At 37.0% G+C, this 23,164-nt stretch overlaps 1 long non-coding RNA gene across 1 annotated transcript in view; it reads right to left on the reverse strand.

The window, feature by feature from the left end:
* Positions 1–2,670: 2,670 nt before the first annotated feature.
* LOC147537664 (uncharacterized) overlaps positions 2,671–23,164 on the reverse strand; it is a 41,314-nt gene continuing 20,820 nt past the window's right edge. Inside the window, exons 2-4 of the long non-coding RNA XR_015225789.1 lie at positions 9,771–10,126; positions 3,426–3,589; positions 2,671–3,106 (exon numbers count right to left, since the gene is read on the reverse strand). This is a non-coding gene — a long non-coding RNA (uncharacterized LOC147537664). The remainder of the gene's footprint in view (positions 3,107–3,425; positions 3,590–9,770; positions 10,127–23,164) is intronic.

The raw sequence follows: 23,164 nt of genomic DNA on the forward strand, positions 1-23,164 counted from the left end.
ACATATGCTTTTGGTGAGTATATCAGCTAGTTGGTCTTCAGATCGAATCTCTAGAAGTTCCACAGTCTTTTCGTCGAGTTTTTCTTTAATGAAGAACCTATCAACCACGACATCTTTGGTTCTATCATGTTGAACTCGATAATGAGCTATATCACATGCTGCTTTGTTGTTACAATAAAGTCGGATGGGATCTTCTAGAGGGTACCCTAAACCTTGTAAGAAATTTTTCAGCCATAGTGCTTCGCAAATACCTAAAGTCATTTTTCTATATTTTGATTCCGCACTAGAACGTGCAAAAACATTTTGTTTCTTGCTTCTCCATGTCACTAAATTTCCTCCTACAAAAGTGAAATATGCAAAAGTTGATCTTCTATCATCAACTGCTCCTGCCGTGTCAGCATTAGTATAAATTTTGATATCTCTTTTATTTGTATTTTTGGAGAACAAAATTTCTTTCCCCAGAGCAGATTTAAGATACCTCAAAATTCGCGTAACAGCATTCATATGTTGTTCTCCTTCATTATGCATGAATTGAATAACGACACTTAGATCATATACAAGATCAGGTCTTGTGTGGCCAAGATACATTAATCTTCTAGCAAGTCTTTGGTATCTCCCCCTGTCTACAGACACTTGACTTAGCTCAATACACAATTTTTTATTTTCTTCCAATGGAGTGTCCACTGGCTGGCTGACAGTTATACCTGTTTCTTGTAATAAATCTAACGCATACTTTCTTTGGGATAAAAATATTCCTTTATCACAACGAGAGACTTTAATTCCCAGAAAGTATTTCAAAGGGCCTAAGTCTTTCATTTTGAATTCCTTGAATAAGTATTCTTGCAAAGCCTTCATTTCTTCTGGATCGTTGCCTGTTACTATCATGTCATCTACATAAACAATAAGTGCAGTAATCTTTCTGTGTTGCCTTTTTAGAAATAACGTGTAATCTGAATTGCTTTATTTGTATCCAGATGTTGTCATAGATTTGGTGAATGTTTTGAACGAAGCTCTAGCCGATTGTTTTAGTCCATATAACGCTTTCTTCAGTCTGTGTCCAAATGTTGTCAAGATCTAGGTGATTGTTTTAGTCCATATAAAGCTTTCTTCATTCTGCACACCTTATGTTTTTTCTTTTCTGTTATCATGCATTCAGGTGGAAGATCCATATATACTTCTTCAGATAGCTCACCATGAAGAATGCATTTTTTACATCGAATTGTTGTAATGGCCAATTAAAATTTGCACCTAAGGATAATAGAACTCTGAGGGTGTTGATTTTCGCTACAAGTGAAAATATTTCAGTGTAGTCAATCCCATATGTTTGCGTATATCCTTTTGCAACTAATCTTGCTTTAAAACGTTCCACTGTACCATCTGCTTTATATTTTACGGAGAAGATCCACCGACATCCATTTGTCTTCTTCCCGGTAGGACGATCTACTAATTCCCAGGTTTGGTTCTTTTGTAAAGAGCCATTTCTTCATTCATTGCTGCTTTCCATTTAGGATCAGTTAATGCTTCCTGCACATTGTTAGGTACAGCTACAGTAAATAAATAATTGACAAATGATTGATTCTTTTTTGACAATCGATAAGTAGATACATAATGACTCATGGGATATTTTACTTTAATTACTAGACAATTGAGGTTCATATGAAGTTTTTGGCATACGTATATTGACACGTTCTGGCAACTGTCTCCGGAATGGCTCAGGTGTTGAAGAACAAACCTCTTCTAATAACGATTGATTTTATGTATTGATCGAGAAAAACTCGGACTCATTTTTTGGAATGGTATGTCTTTCTGGATATCCATCCTCATAATGATTCAAGATTTGCTCATTTTGGTCTGGTTCATTTTTTCTGTATTCACTGTATCTAGCAAGTTATCACCACTCACATCTGAATTTTGCTCATTTTGATCCGAATGGCCTACTAATTGGTAAGTAACTTCTACTTCATTGTTCTCAAGGTCACAAGTACTTGACCACTTAATTCTAAATCGCCTACCATTTGGTCAGAAATTCCTACCTCATTATTCTCAAGATTATATTTTAGAGTCTGAATTTCCTCAAAAGACTCCCGCTGATATTCAGACTTAGCGAAATACATAGTTTCTTCATTAACGACGACATCTAGAGTAACAAACATGTGCTTGGTGGGAGGATGGTAACACCGATAACCCTTTTGATGAAGGGCATATCCCACAAAGACACATTTTAGAGCGCGTGGCATTAACTTACTTTCTGCTCGGGTGTGAACATAAACAACACAACCGAATACATGAGGAGGTAAATTAGATACTGTTTGAGCAATAACTGCATTAGCAAGTGTCTGAAAGGGTGTGTTGAAATTAAGAGATCGTGATGGTACACGGTTGATGAGATATGAAGCAGAAAGAAGAGCTTCTCCCCAGTAACATAAAAGCATGTGAGCCTCGATCAAGGAAGCGCGAACAATCTCTAATTAGTGGTGATTTTTGCGTTCAGCTACACCATTTTGTTGTGGTGTTCCTGGACAAATGGTTTGATGAATGTCACCATTAGAATCCAAAAAAATTTGAAGTTGAGCGTCACGATATTCACCACCATTGTCACTACGTAACACCTGAACTCGAACATTATATTGTGTTTCAATGGTTTTATAAAATTTTTTAAACAACATGTTAACTTCAGATTTAGATTTCATTAAACATAACCAAGTCATCCTAGTACAGTCATCGATGAAAGTAACAAACCACCGTGTCCCTCCTAGTCTTGGGACTTTTGAGGTCCCCAAACATCAGAATGAATTACAATAAAAGGAAGACGACTTTTATTCAAAACCAAAGGGTATGAAGTGCGATGACTTTTAGCAAGTTCACACACATCACATCTAAAAGAGGAATCATCTAAATTTGTAAATAAATTAACAAAAAACTTTTTTAAATAACCAAATGAGGCATGACCTAGTCGTCGATGTCATAGCTTTATTTCAATTAGTCTCTTATGGAAACTAGTGGTATCAACAACCAATGCATGTTGTAATCGATTAGAATGCTCTGACTCCAAGTCCAAATAGTAGAGCTTCCCCTTCTTAACACCATAACCAATCGTCTGTCGAGTCTGAATATCCGTAAACACGCAATGATTAGGCCAAAAAATAACAATACATGATAAAGTAGAAGTAATTTGAGAGACAGACAATAAATTATAATCTGACGAAGGAACAACTAAGATGGAATCAAGATGTAAAGTATTAGTTAGAAGGGATGATCCTTCCCCAAGTACTCAGGTGGTATGCCCATTGGTTGTGGAGACAGATTTTTGCGAGGAGGGTCGAAGGTTTCTGACTTGTCCGACATCACATGTCATATGATCAGTTACTCCGAATCAATTATCCATGCATTATTAGAAACATGTTAAGAGGTATTTAAAACCGTACCTTCGGTTGTAGTAGTGGTATTAATGCGGAAGACGTTGTAGGTGTGTGATCCTGTTTTGTTTAAGCAATAGCAGCAGTAGAAGGTCTTTTGGCATTCCGATGCCTTGTAGGATCCCACCGGTCGGGATAGCCTATAAGTGCAAAACAACGACTCTTCAAATGACCTGTTTAATGACAATGAGTACATTTTAGGTTAGATTTTTCAAAACTATGAGGATTTTTGTAGCTGACGGATTTTGACCAATCTTGAGATGATTGTGGTGGTCGATGTTGTGAAAGAATAGCGAAACCATCAGAAATGTCAATATCTGTATTTAGAGTTGTAGCTCGAACTGATTCATGACGTACTAATGAATAATATGCCTTCAAACTGAAAGGAGGATCATGGCGTAAAATTTCACGGCGAAGCTGATCTAAACTTTTATCTAGACCTCAATGGATTTGTGGTATGTTGTTACATAGTCTGGATCTTTCATGACCACTTTATCACCATGATCCGGTTCTCTAAAGATTTCTGTGAGTTCACCATAAAGAGAGGGATTTAGACCCTTGTTTAGCAGAGAATGCATGTTAATGAAGTGAATAAACCCGCATTTCATCATTACCATAAAAAAAGCAGTAGAGAGGGTTTTCCGAATTTCTCGTGCAGTAGGTATACGAAGATAACGTTTCATGATATCAGGAGACATAGACATCAAAAACCAGCGTTTCACTTTTTGATTTTCAGCATACCACTTATCATAACATTTATCAGATTCAGTAGGTTGTGTAGCGGTACCCCCTGATGTAAGCCAATTTTTCTCGTTCAACAATATCCATTTCCATCAGTTGTGACCAGATACCATAATTTGTTTCAGTAAGTAGAACACTAGTATTAAAAACACCTTCTGGCTGAACATTTTCTATTAAACCCTCCCTTTTTATCTAACCCTTCCATATTGAATACCAACTCTAACACTTCGGTTGGACCAACTTGAAGGCATTAAAGATGCTTCAACATATTTCTTAACCAAATGGCATGAGAAACCATAGAGCTAGTGGCTACATATTCCGTTTTACAAGTAGATAAAGTCACAATAGGTTGTTTCTTTGAAGACCAAGTAATGTCGTATAACCCATGACAAATACAATCACTATCGGAATAACCATTAAGCTTAAAATCTTGTGCACAGGAGAAAAAAAAACCCTTCATTGAGCGTACCTTTAATATATCGAAGAAGCCTCTTCGCAACATTAAAATAAGATTCATCCGGTGTCTAAGTGTACCTACTCACTAGCCCAACTCCATAGAGAATAACTAGTCTTGTACATATAAGATAACGTAGACTTCTAATCAAACTCTTGAAATATGTAGGATCCGCATGGCTTCTTCTTGTGCATTTTCTCAATTTCACTCCACTTTCGAGGGGGATTTTATCGGATTACACAAATCCATCTTAAATCTTTTAAAGACTTTCTTACCATATCCACTTTAAAAAATAAATATACCATTTTCCATTTGCTTCACTTCCCAAGGAAATGACCCGTTAACCCAATATTGGTCATATCAAATTCCTTGATCATGCTTTTCCTGAACTCTTAAAATAATATTGAATCATTACTGGTGAATATCAAATCATCAACATGGAGACAAACAAATAGCATACCTTCATCTTCTTTCACTCTCATATACAAAGTGTGCTCATGGGGACACTTTTCAAACCCATTTTCTTGAAAATACTTATGAATTCTTCCATTATATGCACGTGGAGCTTGTTTAACCCATAAAGTGTTTGTTTCAACTTATAAACTCTATCTTCTTTGCCCTTTTGTAACATACCCTAAAGGTTTTTCAACATATATCTCTTTCTCAAGGATATCATTCAAGAATGTCGACTTGACATCAAGTTGATAAATCTTTCATGACTATTGAGGCTCTATAGAGATTAACAATCTAATTGTTTCCATGCAAGCAACGGGAGCAAACACCTCACTACAATCATTGCCAGCCCTTTGCTTGTAAACTTTAGCTACAACTCTTACCTTGTATCTTTGGACTTCTCCACTTGCATTCTTCGTTGTCTTATACACCCTCTTCACACCAATAGGCTTATATCCATTTGGAAAACTTGATAACTCCCATCTATCATTCTTTTCAATAGCACTAATTTCTCCATTCATCGCATTTTTCCATTTTTTTTTCTCGAGTGCCTTCTTCATAACTAATAGGATCGCAACCCATAAGGAAACAACGTAAGTTCAATTCTTCTTCATTATTCATAAATTTCTCTCATGCTTCTTGTTTTCATTGGTCTTTCACTAGAGCCTCCTCCCGATGATGATGATGGAGACAAGGATGAAGGTGATAATGGTGTTTCTCTATCTACAGTGGGGTTTGTGGTTCTTTTTGAACTTTTCTTGGTGTTTCTTATTGTTCATGTTCTTGTCCTTCAAGCTCGAGTTCAACTTAAGTAATTTCTTTTCCTTTCCACTCTCATGTCATCTCTTCTTCACATACAACAACTTTACTAAGGAAAATTTTATTGGAAATTGGGTTAAATAACTTGTAGCATTTTGTTTGCTCATTATAACCAAGAAATATGCATTTCTCACCTTTATCATCAAGTTTTTTCCTTTTTGCTTCCAGTATCTTTGCATAAACAATACACCAAAATACTTTTAAATGAGCCACACTTGGTTTGTAATAGCCCCACGCCTCTTTTAGAGTCTTCATATACACACTTTTTATGGGGCATCTATTCAACAAATACGGCACATGACTTCTCCCCGAAAATTTCTAGCCAACATTTTTTCTTTAACATGCTTCTTTCCATATTTAATATGGTGTGATTTTCCTCTCGGATAATCCATTTAGTTGTGGTGTATATGATATAGTAAGTTCATGAATAATCCCATGATTTTTACAGAATATATCAAAATATCTTGAATTGTATTCTCCACCTCTATCGGATCTTAATTTCTTGATCACATATCCACTTTGTTTTTCAACCATACTCTTGAGTTCCTTAAATGTTTCAAATACTTCAAGTTTATTAAAGAAGTATACCCATGTTTTTCTACTATAATCATCAATGAAAGTAAGAAAACAGTTGTTACCTCCATTTATCATCGACTTCAATGGACCACAAACAACCCCTAATCTAAATATACACGGAGGTGGAACACAATTATAAATGCACAAGAGAAGAGAGAGAGAGAGAGAGAGAGAGAGAGAGAGAGAGAAAGAGGACTACCGAGAGGAGGTCTGCATAAGGGCTGAGGTTCTCAGCGCATACATTTTTAAGTGTTCGGGGAATCCGACGATGAATTCTTCTCTGATTGAGCTTAAATTTTGTACAGGTATTCCAGACTTGTTTATCTAGTGTTTGAGACGGAGAGATTCATGTTTGATAGCCGGAATCTTAGTGAGTTTAGGGTCGTGTTGAACTGCATATATATTTCAGGGTTGTTCTACTCTTTCTTGTGAGGTTTTTTTCCTGTTTGAGATCGAATCTTTTGGAGTCTGTGGTCTCTGGTTTTGTTTTATTGGAACAAGTAGGACGTAGTTTGTAACTCAATTGCTTATTATAGTGGATTTGGAGTGGACTACTTGTACCATAGTTTTTACTTCTCATACTGAGGAGGTTTTCCACGCTAAAATCGTTGGCTTATTTACTTTTTGTGCTTCGTTTATTAATGTCACTACGAGTGGGGGAAACTTTATTTCCGGTGCGCCGTCGCTCCTCGTTATTCCCAATGCCTAGGTACTTATTTACATGGTAGTGTTTCCAAATTGATCCAGACGACTTACCCACTTAACACCTCCATCAAATTCTTGCACTAACAACTTAAAATTCATCCCTTTTATTAGGATTTGGGATATTTGTTGTTTGGATCCCCTTTCTTATAATTAATTTGTTGTTTGGACTCCCTTTTTTCAGTGTTGCACTTTGGACTCCCTTTTGATGGAATCACCTAGGAATATTCCATCTCTAAGGTTAAACTTTAAATAGTTCCCAATTTACCCTTATATAATCAATATTTGGACTCATCTTCTTCTTTTATCTTTATCTCATCTTCTTCCTCACCTAAAATGTATTATAAACTCATCTTCTTTTTCATTTTTTATCTTTAACTCCCATTTTTAATGTCATGGTGAATATGAGTGGATTCATGTATAATGGTTGTGATGGTTTAACCGAATTGTTTCTCTGACCCAAGGCTCAAAACACCATGCTCTTGCATCTTAATAATCTCTGAAGTCAAACCAGATTGGAAGAAAATAATTCACCATGACATTAAAGCATCACAGAATTGAATAAATATTGCCCTGAGACTACAACACTTTCCTCTTTTGATCTTTCAAATTGACCTGTTCAAACAGATCTTCTCCTTCATGTGATTCACCACCCAAATCTTCAATTGTCGTGATTGTACTCAACAAACCTACCACTTGAGACGACTTCTTAATTTTTGATTCCTTCCGTTCATCACTGGCACCCCCAAAAGTAGATACTTCGAGTTCTGCTTCAACTTCTAGTACATCTACATCGTCCAGAGACTTATTTTCAGAAGCTTCCCCCTGTTCTAGTTGCTCTTATTCCATTATAATACTTTTTTTTACCTAGTAAGCCATCATCTATTACCCCCCAAATCAACTCTAAAGAAACAAACAAAAGAAATTATTTTTATAACCTTAAATAATGGATCTAGAATTTTTTTGTTCTTTCAATCTGATTAATGTAGAGAGAAAGAGAGATTTGCTATCTTCTTAACTTAAATTAAAAGTTCAAAAGCTTTGGGGTGAATAAAAATGGAAAGTATATAAATTAAAGAAATGATCTAAGAAGAAGAAGAATATGTAGAGAGAGAAAGTAAACATAGAAAGATGGGAAACCCAAGGGGTCTAAATAAGATGTGAATTAGGAGCCAGAGAAAGGGGTCATTCTTCTTTTCTATCCGCATTAGTTGAAGGTATCTCAATTTATGGGACTCCAAATTGGAGTTGAAGATAAAAAATGAAGAAGATGAGTTTATAATACATTTTAGGCGAGGATGAAGACGAGTTAAAGATAGAATAAGAAGATGAGTTAAATAAACTAGGGACTAAAAGTGCAATATTGATTATATAAGGGTAAACTGGGAATTAGTTAAAGTTTAACCTTAGAGATGGAATATTCCCAGGTGATTCCGTCAAAAGGGAGCCCAAAATGCAACACTGGAAAAAGGGAGTCCAAACAGCAAGTAAATTATAAGAAAGGAGGTCCAAACAACAAATCTCCCTCAGGATTTTCTGGTCATTAGAAATCATGAAATAATTTCAATGATTTGGTGTTGCTATGACTAACCTATCTTGCTTCCATAACTAGTTCTTGCTTTGTTATTTCACCATCTTTATTTGCAATTATAGTTTGAATTTCATTACTGAGAGCTCCTTACTCTCATTTCCTCTTCATGTTTTTCATCATCTCAATTTTCTTTCTCTACTCATCTTCATTTCTTCTCATTTATTCAAACAAAAACTTAATTACCCAAATTCTGATTTCATCTACTTGTCATGTTGTATTCCTTTTACCAGTTTATTCTTCTCTCACATGCAAAATTCTTCATCTTGACATAATCTTATAGTTTCATTCTAATTCAATTCTTTAATCTCGTAAGTAGCTTACTTTCGCTCTCTAGATTTGAATGAGAACACCAATAGTTGAGAAGAGAAGTTCTTGATCACGAACAAGTTAACTCAGAAGAAGGGACTAGTAAAGGAATTCCATTTGCCTAAATGTATCTTTATCTTACCTCTTCAATAAATGCACGCTAATGGATTTGTTTTCATTAAAACTAATGAACTTACCAATCTGTCTATGTCTGAATGAAACAAATGCGTCATCATTATCTTTCTTCAATATCATCTTCTAGTTGTTGAAGCTTTGCATTGGTGTATTAATGGTGAAAACCAAGAAAAAAAAATCAGATTCTTATTTTGATCCCAAAAAATAAAAATAAGTCCAGGCGGCCTGTGTGAACAGACCGTCCCTTGAACTCTTGTCCACATGGACAAGACGACAATGGAATTCCACATGGTCGTGAGACTTTTTGAGAGGATTGAAGAGAGAGAAGTAAAAGTTTTATTGAGGCAAGTCCAGATTGAAAAAAACGGCCCCAAAGTTAGTAGCTGAGAAATGGGAGTCTAAGTCTGAGAAGAAATGGGAGAGGATACCAATCAACGTGCAAGTAGCTGAAAATAGGGGTGGTTATGGTGTTTCACGGATCAACGAAACAAATTGAAGCGGCCGTCGGATGGTTTAACTGCAGATGTGTCGCAACAGGATTTGTTGGAACATGTGGGGGCACCAGGCTATTACTTACCGCATTACACTGAATCAGAGCCATATGTTGTCTCGAAACACATCCGAGTGCCTTCCTGAACGTCCCAACAGCATACCACATGAGCCAACTATCGTTCGATCTTCCATGTTGTTGTCACCACGTGTCCAACTTTGTTCTGGTCAATTGATTTTGAATAAAACTTTGACTTAGGCTAACTTTCTCATCCGGGTTCCGATTTGAGTTCCGCTTTCACCGTTAGCTTCGTCTTGGGCTCTACTTCTCATCTGACAACCAATGTTGACCAAAATTACCAAAACCAGCAAATGACTAAAATGCCCTGACATTTCTTTCTCTCGATTTTAATCATTTTTCGCACCGAATTCCTTATAAGACACCTGACTAAGAAAAAAATAATTCATCAGACTAACTGCTCGGAATGGAGTAACTAGCCTGAGTTAGAGATTCAGATGGGACATTTTCATGTGTCGTCACTTTGCGTTATTTTTCTTGGCGTTTAAGGTAGATTTCTATCTCTCTAGGGCTTGAATGGCCATTTTTATAGAAAACCTAGACAACTAAATGACACTACAACCACTAAATCTTGGTATTACTTAAACATAGATTAGGGTTCTTGAAATAAATATATATATATATATATATATATATATATTAGAAGTAGTAGATTTATACTCTTACAACCCCAATTTTAGGTTACTTTGAAACCCATTTATGTGTTAGATTTTGAAGGAAATTTGCCTTAATAACATAGTTGATGAACGATACAATCTCTATTAACATTCTCATACTACATTCATGTACTACAATAATAATTAGGGCTAAACCCCTTTACTTGCCATGATTTTAATATATAACTCCTGTAATTAGATGCCTCTCACTAATGGACAATGTTATTTATGTAGATACATGTACATGTGTTTGAATTTAACATGATATGAGAATTGTAGGCTATTATTTTACATCGATCATTACTTGCAAAACGTTATAGATATGAAACTCGTATGTCGTAATATATTGGCGAATATCATTTTGATTTATGTATTTTGTGGTGTGATACTATTATATTTGTGTGATGTGATGGAGTTGGTGGAGGGTTGTGCGAGTTTTGTGGTTGGTTCGACTCCCTCTACTAGATGTTTATTGCTATGACCGACGGGTTCGCATGGTAAAGCCTTACGGAGGTGCGACCTAGGTATGGAGCGTATGGGGTCGGCGCTAACACAAGGATAGCCTTGTGGACCATACTCTTATACAACATGGACACCAACTTGTCATATCGTTTTTGGTTGTTTGTTAGAAATGTCGTTTACTTTATTATAACGGTCACAACATGTATACTTATTTTTTAACACCTTTATATGTTATAGGGTTGTCTATTTTAGGGGTGAGCAGAAACCGAACCAATTGGCCGAACCAAACCAAGTCGAACCGTACCGACCGATTTTTAGGCCGAACCGATCACCGTTCGACTCGGTTCGGCCGAAAAACCGAACAACCCTAATTCGGCTTGGTTTGGCCTCGACTTGAGTTTCTAGAAACCGCCCAAACCGAACCGACCGAACCCTAAGGAAAAATGAAATAATAAATTTGTAAAGTTAGAAAGTGCTAAACTAAAAAGTAAAAAAATTAGAAAATCCCTAATCGAATCTTCCATACTACTATCCGTCCTCCTCCCTAGTTGTTGTTGTCGGCTTCATCAACCACCTATTCAACTTGATTGAAAAGTTTTGAAGGTAAGTCTTCACTGATTTTCTATTTACCACAACCTATTCTTAGTTAATAACTTACAATTATAGATTTTCTATTCGTACTTCTATTTATTTATTTATTTATTTTTGTAATCGTGGAAAATTACGATGAATTTTTAATTTTTATTTTCAGCATATGTAATGGTGGAAAAGTATGATAAGTTTTTAATTTTTATTTTCGGTGTATGCAATGAAATGAATGACATTAGTTTACAATTTTCTCTAAATTGTGATCGGTTAAACCGATCAATCGAACTCAACCGAGCCGAACCAAACCGAGTCGAACCATGTCGACCGGCCGAATGTTCGGCTCGACTTCGGCCGACGATTTAGTCAAACCGTCACTTATTGGTTCGGCTTCGGCTCGAGCCAAAACCGAAAAAAACCGACCGTTGCTCACCCCTAGTCTATTTGTTTTGGTAGCTCTTGAAACTGTCTATTAAGACTTTAGAGGTTTTGAAATCTACTTGTTGGGGTCTGACCTAACCTATTATTTTTTGCGACAAGGAAATTGGGAAGTGCCACCTGCTTGAGTCGTAGTTAGCCTTGGAGGAGTTTCTCAGCATTCTTCTTTTTTTCTTTAGGTAGTTACTTTGGAGTTGCATCTCCTAAATACTTGTTTTTGCTTTTATTTGATCTAGTCTGACATATGTGTCGATGATTTAGAGACATCATGCGAGTTTTGAGAAGCTTGGTAAAATTTCATTAGTGGATATATTGTTACATTTGAGCTTCATGTTCGATGTTATTTGTCTCTTTGATGAGTATATCGTATATGCTCATTGTTCTGCGGAGAAATGCTTTTAGTTTAGGTTTTCATGGCGGCCGACGTGGAAATCTGGATTTTGGGCGTTATAAAGTGGTATCAGAGCTCTAGGTTCAGAAATCCTAGGGGTTGTGTCGAAGGCTTAAGATAATTAGAAGTAGTAGTGGCACTTTAGTCCTTCTTGGGTCTTTGTGTGTGATAGTTAGTTTAGTTTCTCTTTTATTTTTTTCTTTGTTATAATCATGGACGGAGGAGCTACTGGTCAGGGAAGAGGGCGTCGCAGTGATCGCACCCGAGGAGGTGGTAGAGGTAGAGGTCAAGGTCGAGGTGTTTTAGCTGAGGAAAGGGGATTTGCAGGACCAGAGGATTTACAGTCACAATTAGGGGGTCATACAGGCTCAAATCCTAATATGAGTGGAGCACTGTGACTATAGGAGTCGGGGAATTATGTAATATTGTTAGCATCATTGTGCAAGCTGTAATGCGGGCTAATGAGATCCTACAACATTCAACACCTGTTAGACATGAACGTGTTGCAGAACCGGCACCGAAAGTTATTGTGAATCAGTGGTAACAAGTTGAGATGACGTGGTTGCAATACTATCACGAGTTTCAGAAGATGAGGCCACCAATATTTGATGGGACTAAAGAACCTTTAGAGGCGTATGAGTGCCGCAAGGAGATAGAGAGGATGTTCGTGGCATTTGATTGCTCTGAGGTGTATAAGCAACGAATGAAGATATTCCAGTTAAAGAAGCATGAAGCTAATTAGTGGGACGCTCATTTTAGATTAGTGGATCCGTTGAGGTGCACATGAGAAGAATTTAAGAAGGCCTTCATGGAAAATTTTGTTCTTTTCTCAGCACAACAGACACTTAAGATAGAATTTCAAAACTTGAAGCAAGGAAAGAATCAATCCGTATTGGAGTATGAAAATGAGTTTCACATACTCTCCCTCTTTGCTATTCAACTAATCCCCACAGAGGACGAAAAAATTAAGAGGTTTGTGAATGGGTTGCATGACAACATTGCTAGGTACATTGCTAGGTACATTGCTGGGCAACCAGGTTTCGGCACCTATCAGAAGGTGGTTTCTTGTGCTAAGGTTCACGATGCTCGGATACAGAAGCAAAAAAGTAGAGAGGGATCAAAGTGCAAGGCAAAGGTGGACAAAAGGGGAATGGTAGAAATTATGTGAAGGTTGGTTGGAATCGCAATGACTACAATGGTCAATGGGATGGCAAGAGGGCTCGTACAGACCGAGGTGATAGAGAAGTTGTAGCAACTGGTGGACAACCGAAACCACTAAATGGCAATTGGGGGAGACAGAGGGCTTTCCAAGGAACTTGCTACAATTGTCATGAGCAAGGTCATAGAGCAGCTTATTGTTCTAAGAAGAATAGGACTCGAAATGGTAATTAAGGGCGACAACATGATCATAATCAATAAGGGAGGTTGCAGGGACGTGGTCGGCAACTGCAGCTGAATGGTGTAGTTCCTAGAGATGTTGGAGCACCCGCTAAGGTGGTTGAAGGTACCTTTCTTATTCATAGCAATCTGGAAAGAGTATTATCTGATGTCATGGATACCTTTATTTTTATTTCTTTTGTACACACTTTGCCTATAGTGTTAGATCGATGTGTGAGCCATTTTATTGTGTCGTCACCTTGGGGTGGATCTATAGTGATAGATCACATTTGTTTGGGGTGCATTATTAAGTTAGGCGAACGAGAGTTTGCTTCACACCTCTTTGTACTTCAGTTAGTATGTTATGATGTCATCCTAGGTATGGATTGGCTTGCTTCATATCATGCACTTGTGGATTGTTTTGCCAAGACGGTCACATTTTCTCTTTCAGGTGAAGAGATGTTGGTTGTCTGTGGACTTACGAGACAGATGAGGGAGATGCACTTGGGTAACGTGGAACTGATAAAGCATCCGGTAATGGGTAAGACGCTAGAGATGATTGATGTGGTATGTGAGTACCATTGGGTGTTCAGCGATATACCAAGGCTACCACCGCGCAAAGAGGTTGATTTCTGCATTGAGTTGGAACTGGGAACTCCACCGATAACTCGAACTCATTACTGAAAGGCTCCAGTTGAACTACGTGAGCTCAAGGACCAGATTCAACAGTTACTTGACCTGGGCTTCATACGCCAAAATAGTTCCCCGTGGGGTACGCCTTTTCTTTTAGTTAAAAAGAAAGACGGGTCGATGAGGTTGTGTATCGATTATAGGGAGTTGAATAAGGTTACTATGAGGAATAAGTAGCCTTGACCGAGGATCAATGATTTATTCGATCAACAGAGAGGGATCCAAGTGATTTTTAAAGATTGACTTGAGATCAGGGTATCACCAGCTACGGGTTAGAGAGGAGGACAGGCCGAAGACTGCATTTGTGACACGATATGGTTTTTATGAGTTTTTTGTTATGCCATTTGGCATGACTAATGCTCTGGCAGTTTTCATGGATTTAATAAACCGGGTGTTTCAGGATTTCTTAGATAAGTTTGTTATCATATTATCGATGATATCCTTATCTACTCCAGAACTAAGGAAGATCATGAGGATCACCTACGACAGATACTAGAAAGACTGATGGAACATCAGTTATATGCCAAGTTCGAAAAGGGTGAATTTTGGCAAGAAGAAGTAAAGTTCTTGGGCCATGTTATTTCTAGCATTGGAGTATCAGACGACCCTTCTAAGGTCGAGGCAGTGCTTAATTGGAAGCAACCCACATCAGTGACGGAGGTTCGTAGTTTTCTGGGTTTTGATGGATATTACAAACGGTTTATCAAGGAGTTCTCAATAATTACAAGGCCTTTGACGAACCTAATTACTAAGAAGGAAGTTCCGTTTTGATGGTCTACAGAGTGTGACCAGGCATTTCAAGAACTAAAGCCGAGGTTAACTACTGCACTAGTTTTGACCATTCCTGAGAGTGGTGTTCGGTTAGTTGATTTACATTGATGCTTCCATTCAGGGTTTGGGTTGTGTTCTTATGAAGGGTGATAGGGTGGTTGTTTATGCTTCGAGGTAGTTGAGACCGCATGAGCGAAATTACCTAACTCACGAGTTAGAGTTGGCGGCTGTAATGTTTGCTTTGAAGATTTGGAGGCATTATTTGTACCATGAAAAATTTGACATCTTTACCGACCATAAGAGCCTCAAGTATCTATTTTCTCAAAAGGAATTGAATATGCGGCAACGTCGGTGGTTGGAGCTAATGAAAGACTATGACTTCATGTTGCAATACCACCCGGGTAAGGGTAATGTGGTAACTAATGCTCTAAGCCGACAACCGAAGGGTATCGTAGCAACATTGATGATGAATCGATGGAAGATGTTATAAGATGTGGCGACGTATGATATTGATGTTGTTGGGTTAGGAGTTGACTCGATATTTCTGGGTAGTATGGTAGTTAGACCATCTTTGATGGGTCGTATAATGAATGCACATATAGATGATGTGTGGTGTCAAAAACAAATATCTTCAGTTTGAGAGTCGGACATTGAGTTCAGAATGGGGCAAGACGGCGGATTTAGATATCGAAGGAGATTATTTGTACCCGCATACCCAGTGTTCAAAAGGGATATACTAGATGAGGCACACCGGAGTAAGTACACGGTTCATTCTGGTGGTAAAAAGATGTGCAGAGACTTGAAGAGGCAGTACTGGTGGTCCGGAATAAAGAAAGATGTTGTTGAACATGTGAGGTGTGTCAGATGGTGAAAGCAGAAAATCGACATCCGTTGGGAATTCTAGAACCGTTGCCTATTCCCGAGTGGAAATGGGAAAATATACCGATGGACTTCATCACAGGTTTAACGCGCTCGAGTCGAGGCTTTGATGCCATTTGGGTGATAGTTGATAGGTTGACTAAGTCGGCTTACTTCTTACCAGTGAAGACGACAGATAGTGGAGATCGACTGACACAATTTTACATCAAGGAGATTGTCAGGTTGCACGGTGTTCCAGTGTCTATTGTGTTACGTAGATATTCATCCTTTACTTCTCAGTTTTGGAAGAGTTTTTAGGCGTCTATGGGAACATCATTACATTTTAGTACAACTTTTTACCCTCAGATCGATCGGCAGACAGAGAGAGTCAACAAAGTACTCGAGGATATGTTACGGTGCTCGACACTAGATCTTGGTGGTAGTTGACAAGATCACTTTCCTTTGGTAGAGTTCACATATAATAATAGTTACCAATCTAGCATTGGAATGCCTCCTTTCGAGGCATTATATAGAAGGCCTTGTCGATCACCATTATGTTGGACAGAGGAAGGAGATGCTAAACTAGAAGGACCAGACGTGGTTCAGGACACTTCTGAAAAGATTGCATTAATTCGGAGAAGGCTCCAAGCAGCTCAAAGTCGTCAGAAGACTTATGCTGACAAGCGACATAAAGATTTGGAGTTTATCGTCGTAGAGGAGGTCTTGTTGAAGGTTTCACCTATGAAAGGTGTTTTACGGTTTGGTAAAAAAACGAAAATTGGCTCCGAGATACATTGGACCTTTCAGGATAGTTGAGAAGGTGGGCAAAATAGCTTATCGTCTAGACTTGCCTGCAAGTTTGGCAGGAGTGCACAATGTATTTTATGTTTAGATGCTTCGGAAGCATGTGAGAGATGGGGATCAACATTCGGTGGTTGACTACCATGATTTAGATCTCCAACCAAATGCATCATATGAAGAGGAACCAGTTCGCATCGTTGACCGTAGAGAGCATGTTCTTCGCCGAAAGACTATTCTCATGGTCAAAGTACAGTAGAATCATCACAATGATAAAGAAGTTACTTAGGAGCGCGAGGATGATATGCCGCTTCGTTATCCCCATCTTTTCCTCTCGTCGGGTACGTTCAATTTCGAGGATGAAATTTCCTTTTAGGAGGGGAGATTGTAGTGACCTTATCTAATTTATGGAGTGCCTATAGCACCAGCCCTTTTAAACCTCCTTTTAAAAAAAACTACTGTCCACATTTTCTTCATTTCCTTTTTCCCATCAGTCGTGAGTTAGTGAGAGAGAAGGGGGTATTGTATGTTCTAGAGAGAGAAAGAGCTAGGAAGGAGAAGAAGGGATCGAAAACATCAGGTTTTCTTTGTTGGTTCTTCGTGTGGGAGATTCTTTGTGTTGTTTTTCTTGGCGTTTAAGGTAGATTTCTATCTCTCTAGGGCTTGAATAGACATTTTTTATAAAAAACCTAGATGACACTACAAACCCTAGATCTTGGTATTACTTGAACATAGATTAGGGTTCTTGAAACAAATATATATATATATATATATATATATATATATATATATATATATATAAGAAGTAGTAGATTTATACTCTTACAAAACCAATTTTTAGGTTACTTGGAAACCCATTTATGTGTTAGATTTTGAAGGAAATTTGCCCTAATGAAATAGTTGATGAACCATACAATCTCTATTAACATTCTCATGCTACATCATGTACTACAACAATAATTAGGGCTAAACCCCTTCACTTTTAACATATAATTCCTATAATTAGATGTCTCTCACTAATGGACAATATCCTTTATGTAGATATGAGAATTGTACGCTATTATTATACATTGATCATTACTTATAAAATGTTATAGATATGAAACTCGTATGTCGTAATATATAGGCGAATATGATTTTGATTTATGTATGTTGTGATGTGATGCTATTATATGTGTGTGATGTGATGGAGTTGGTGGAGGGTTGTGGGAGTTTTGTGGTTTGTTCGACCCTCTCTACCGGATGTTTATTGCGATGACCGACGGGTCCGCATTGTTTAGGCGTATGGAGGTGTGACCTAGGTTTGGAGCGTATGGAGTCGGAACTAACACAAGGATAGCCTTGTGGACCAGACTCTTATACAACATGGACACCAACATGTCATACTTATTTTTTAACACCTTTATATGTTATAGGGTTGTTTATTTTTCTATTATGGCTTTGGAGGTTTTGAAATCTACTTGTTGGGGTCTGGCCCAACCTATTATTTTTCCGGACAAGGAAATCGGGAAGTGCCACATGCTTGAGTCGTAGTTAGCCTTGGAGGAGTATCTTAGCATTCTTCTTTCTTTCTTTAGGTAGTTATTTGGAGTTGCATCTCCTAAATACTTGGTTTTGCTTTTATTTGATCTTGTCTAACATATGTCTTGATGATTTATAGACATCATATGAGTTTTGAGAACCTTGGTAAAGTTTCATTAGTTGATTTATTGTTACATTTGAGCTTCATGTTCGATGTTATTTGTCTCTTTGATGAGTATATCGTGTATGTTCACTGTTCTGCGGAGAAATGTTTTAAGTTTAGGTTTTCATGACGGCCGATGTGTAAATCTAGATTTGGGGCGTTACAATTTTGATGTTGAAAACAGTTTAGAACTGACTCAATAAAAGGACCACACACAAGGTGAATGGTTTTTGGGCATCAAAGATCTATAGAAATAGATCGAGAAAATGATAAGATTCGTTCAAGAAAAGGTCTTGAAAAGTCTAATGAGAAAGACTCAAGTAGAGTTTTTCTACCCAAGTCTCATGGCACAAAGCTTTGCAAGTCAGCGTCCAAGAGATTTTGTTGAGCAAACACGCATGAGAAAAGATGGTTATGTTAAAGATATAAGATCGGTTATGTTAGACATGCTCAATGTTCACCTCGACGCCTCGAAATACTTGGAGTATTTATGGTCGTCACTAATCAAATCCAGATAAGCTGATCTGGATCGCAACTGAGAATTATCATAAAGTACTTGAGCAAGACTTACGCAAAATTCTCGGTGTAAACTAGGGAAAAGTCATATGCTCCAAACTTCCAGAATAAGATGACAATCTTTACTTGGAAGAACAGTTTGCTGGAAAGGTTTCAGGCGAAGACTGTTGCAAACATTACAAATAAAAGAAAATATTTAAAGCTTTAGAAGTTTTAATTAGTATTGAAATACTAAAGATCATCATCCTTCAGTCGGGATGATAACCAGCAAAATTCAATTAGATAACATCTATCACCTTAGACTAAGTATGGCAGTCATACTAGGTCATAGGCATTAAGCTTTCCTGAAAAGCTTAGACTTGTAAATTGAAGGTGTAAAGAGTTACACGGGAAGGCTCAAATTTACAAACTCTTATTATCAGAAATAAGTTCATTATTTCGTCGTTAAAGCGTGGTTTAGTATTTAACTTACAGTCCAAAGTGACGAAGCATTCCAAGTAGGCTTACCAGATACTTGATCTATTAAATGAAACCCTACTAAGTGAATTTGGAATAGATTCATTATTAAGTCCATATTCCAGATCATTGCATGGACAACAATGACTTACGAAGACTAACATGTGAGATTGACTGATAGCGCAGTTGCATTGGCTATAAGAATATGGTATTCAAGTCAATTACATGGGTATATGATTGGGAATATACACTAGATAACCTAAATATGAGAGTTCTTCATGTTATGAAAAACGTCATGAACTCTCATAGGAAAGATTGGAAAGTTTCTTAAAACATGAGTGCTCCACTCATTTTATGTAAAGAAGTCGAAACTTTGGTGCCGCCAAACACCGCGCCGTCAAAGGAGGTTATAAAAGTGGTCACCAAGCTAGACATGAAGTTGAGTGAGAGTACAAGACTGGATTATGTCCTTCTAATTACGTTAGGATAGTATCTCTTGGCCACTTGAGGAGAAGCAACTGGAAAATGTACGCCTGTACTCAAATGGATTAATAGTTAATCATTTCCTTCGACAGTTGGTCTCCAGATCAAGAAAGTCTGAAAAGATATGACGTATCAGATGAGATGCGATGTGATATGGGAATCGAGCATTGCACTTGTTCCAAGTACAAGTGGGAGACTGAAGGATATATCTGTTCAGTCTGAAGAAGATGTCCTTTTGAAGGAGTGTCCTTCGACCAAGATAACAATGCGCTCAATTTTTCAATTAGGATAACGATGACTTTATCCGGAAGATCATCTTGTCTGGTCTAATTAGGGATCGTAATGCTTAGCTAGAAGTCGCTTACGATCGTCGGGTCACTTCACTAATCCGCAGTTAACATAGATCGGATCCTACAACGGGTTACAACAAAGAGTGGTATCTTGATCGGAGAGAGTTGACTCGTGGGAGCTTTCTTATATATGGATATGATCCAGTTTGATATGCGCAAAAAGATAGAGAAAAACGGACTCGAAAGGGAAGCCCTAAAAAAGTGTAAAACCCATTTTTGGGTCAGCCAGATCATGCCCAATAATGGGTTGATCAGGACCGTCCATAAGAAGGGAATGGGCCGGAAAGAGCAAGCCCATTAAGGAGCTGGTCTTTCCAGCCACATCAAAGGGGAAACCCTAATGGAATCCCTCCCATTTGAGATTCCCAGTTAGAAAGGGTTTTTGACAAGTTTATTTTTTCTGGGGCTCTTATTGAAACCTAATTGGAATGGGATTCCTATTAGGATTTCTCTATATAAGAGCAATTATAGAACATAAAAGGTGTTGATTTTTCTCAGGAGAAGAATATCCTCTCTCTCTCTCTGAAATAGCAAAGTGAAAAGAGAAGGTTTTGAAAAAAAGCTCTTAATCTATCTACTCAGTCACAAGAAGAATGGTTCTTCTTCTCAACCTTCAATGGAGTCCTAGATGACATTAAATAAGGGAGATCAAGTCACTTGCTCGGGTGTCTCAAGTAGAGGAGCTACACATGAAGCTCTCATCTTAGGGATAATGGAGTTGGAATCTTATTCGGGATAGGGAATCCAGGTATTCTCTCTATGTTTCTAGTTCATTATTAGTCTTTGCATGCGATCCTGGTAGAATATTATTAAACATATGATGTTTGAGATTCCGCTTACAACACTAGTTTGGTGATTAAGTAGTCTTAGAGACGTACAAAACCCTACAAATGGTCCATCTCTGAGTCAACCACATGTACAAAAAGTCTGATTAAAAGAATGGGGCCCAATGTTTATAAATCTTTTTAAGTTTTTCATATGAAGTGTTTGAAAGTTAAAGAAGCTTGTACCATGGTGTAATCAAATTGGTGGACGACACAAGTTCATCATTTGCATAAGCAGTTCAAACAACTAATTCAATGGAAGAAAACCTCGACTAAAACTTATTGGGAAAGGAGTTGTTTCTCGGTCTCTATGTTGTTATTTCTAATATTGAGATTGTATTAGTCAACTAAGCCATCACAAACAAATGCATGTCAGATTTTCATTGGTAGAATAAGTATCGACGTTCAAACATCAAAGTCAGATGCTTCTTTTTTATTTAGTTCAAATGTTGTCGACAATCATTTTTAATGAAAAAAAAATAATAGTTAACCACCTTTATAAAATATTTCTCATGATTTTTCGTCAGTACGATGAGTATCGACGACTGAACATCTAAATAAGAGGTATCTTTCTGGCTTTACCCAAGTAACGTTAGTAATCGCCTTATCGACAAAAATAATTTTGACTTAAATATGTGTATACATGAAAAGTGAGTGTATCAGGATAAAAATGAATTCGGACCATGCGTGCGAATAATTGACATTGTTGCAACTAAAAACGCTAAATGCATATTAAATTTCTTAATCTTTGTATAATTTTTGGGTTTATAGTCCAAAAACCTACCTTTAAACACACATTTAGTCCTCTATAATCCTAAAATGGGTTTGTAAACCAAAATATGAATGTAAATGGATATCTAGTCCATTTGTATCCATCTCGAGAGACTAGAATACATATTAAATCATAATACCTAAACTAACCTTCTTTATATATAAAAATTGTTTTTCCTTCAAAATCTCCAAATATCCGTTTCCATTTTTGTCTCCCACCTTCTCTCCCCAATACGATTCTATTAAAAGCAACCATGAATATTCTCTCACTAAAACATAATCCTCTGTTCAACCTCCATGATTGAGTCTCGAAATCTGCTTCATCTTTATTAGACCAGCTGAAAACTCCATTATTTATTTCGATTTCCATCATCAAAGATTCACGTTCGTACCTTTGTTAAGATCTACAGTTGTTTATGAGGTTAAAATAGCAAGTTTAATCTTTCTTTGTAATGATTTTCATCATCATCATCTTTAAAGATATTTATGATTTTCATTATAATCGCTTTCATCTCTGTATCATCTTTTCAAATATTCATCATTATTCATGATTTTCTCTCTCTAAGATCTTCATAACCGATTTATGATGTTAATGTTAAATCCTTGTTTACTAATTTATTATCTTCGATTATGTTATATTTGTATCCATGTATTATTTTATTTTTCATTAGATTTAGGTTATAGATCTTGATGTTTAGAACATTTCTTGATATCAGATCTGGTAACAATATCATTTCTTATCCAGAGAAGATTCCGTACGTTTTTTTGTAACAGAATGTAAAAGATGTGTAATTTATACGAAATTATGTGTACTGATGTTTGATGATTTCAAATTCATCAAAAATGATTTAAAATGTGTAACTGATGTTTGTCCTGTTCAAGACTGTAAATGGAGAGTACATGGATGGGAACCATTTCTGAACTAGCGAAGATTTTGTACGTTTTTTTTTTTTTCAACAGAATGTAAACGATCTGTAATTTAAAACAAATTATGTGTAATTTATTGAACATGACACATATACATTTGATAAATTACGTTGTATACATGACAAATGATGGTTTCCTCGTCATAAATAATACATAATTTACGAACTTGTTTCATAATTTGTATCCAGTGTGTGGTTTTGTATGAGTAAAAACAAAAACATATGCTGTTGTGATGTTCTCAGAAAAATATACTCTTTCCATATCTGAAAGTTAAGTGAGAGAAAGTGATATATACATTTTGTATATTAACCCCCAAATCATGCTAAATTGATTCCAGAAAATATACTCTTTCTAAATCTGAAAGTT

The sequence above is a fragment of the Eschscholzia californica genome, unplaced genomic scaffold (assembly GCF_041429995.1).
Source record: "Eschscholzia californica isolate CP2 unplaced genomic scaffold, dmEscCali1.0.p SCAF_5, whole genome shotgun sequence".
Taxonomy (NCBI): domain Eukaryota; kingdom Viridiplantae; phylum Streptophyta; class Magnoliopsida; order Ranunculales; family Papaveraceae; genus Eschscholzia; species Eschscholzia californica.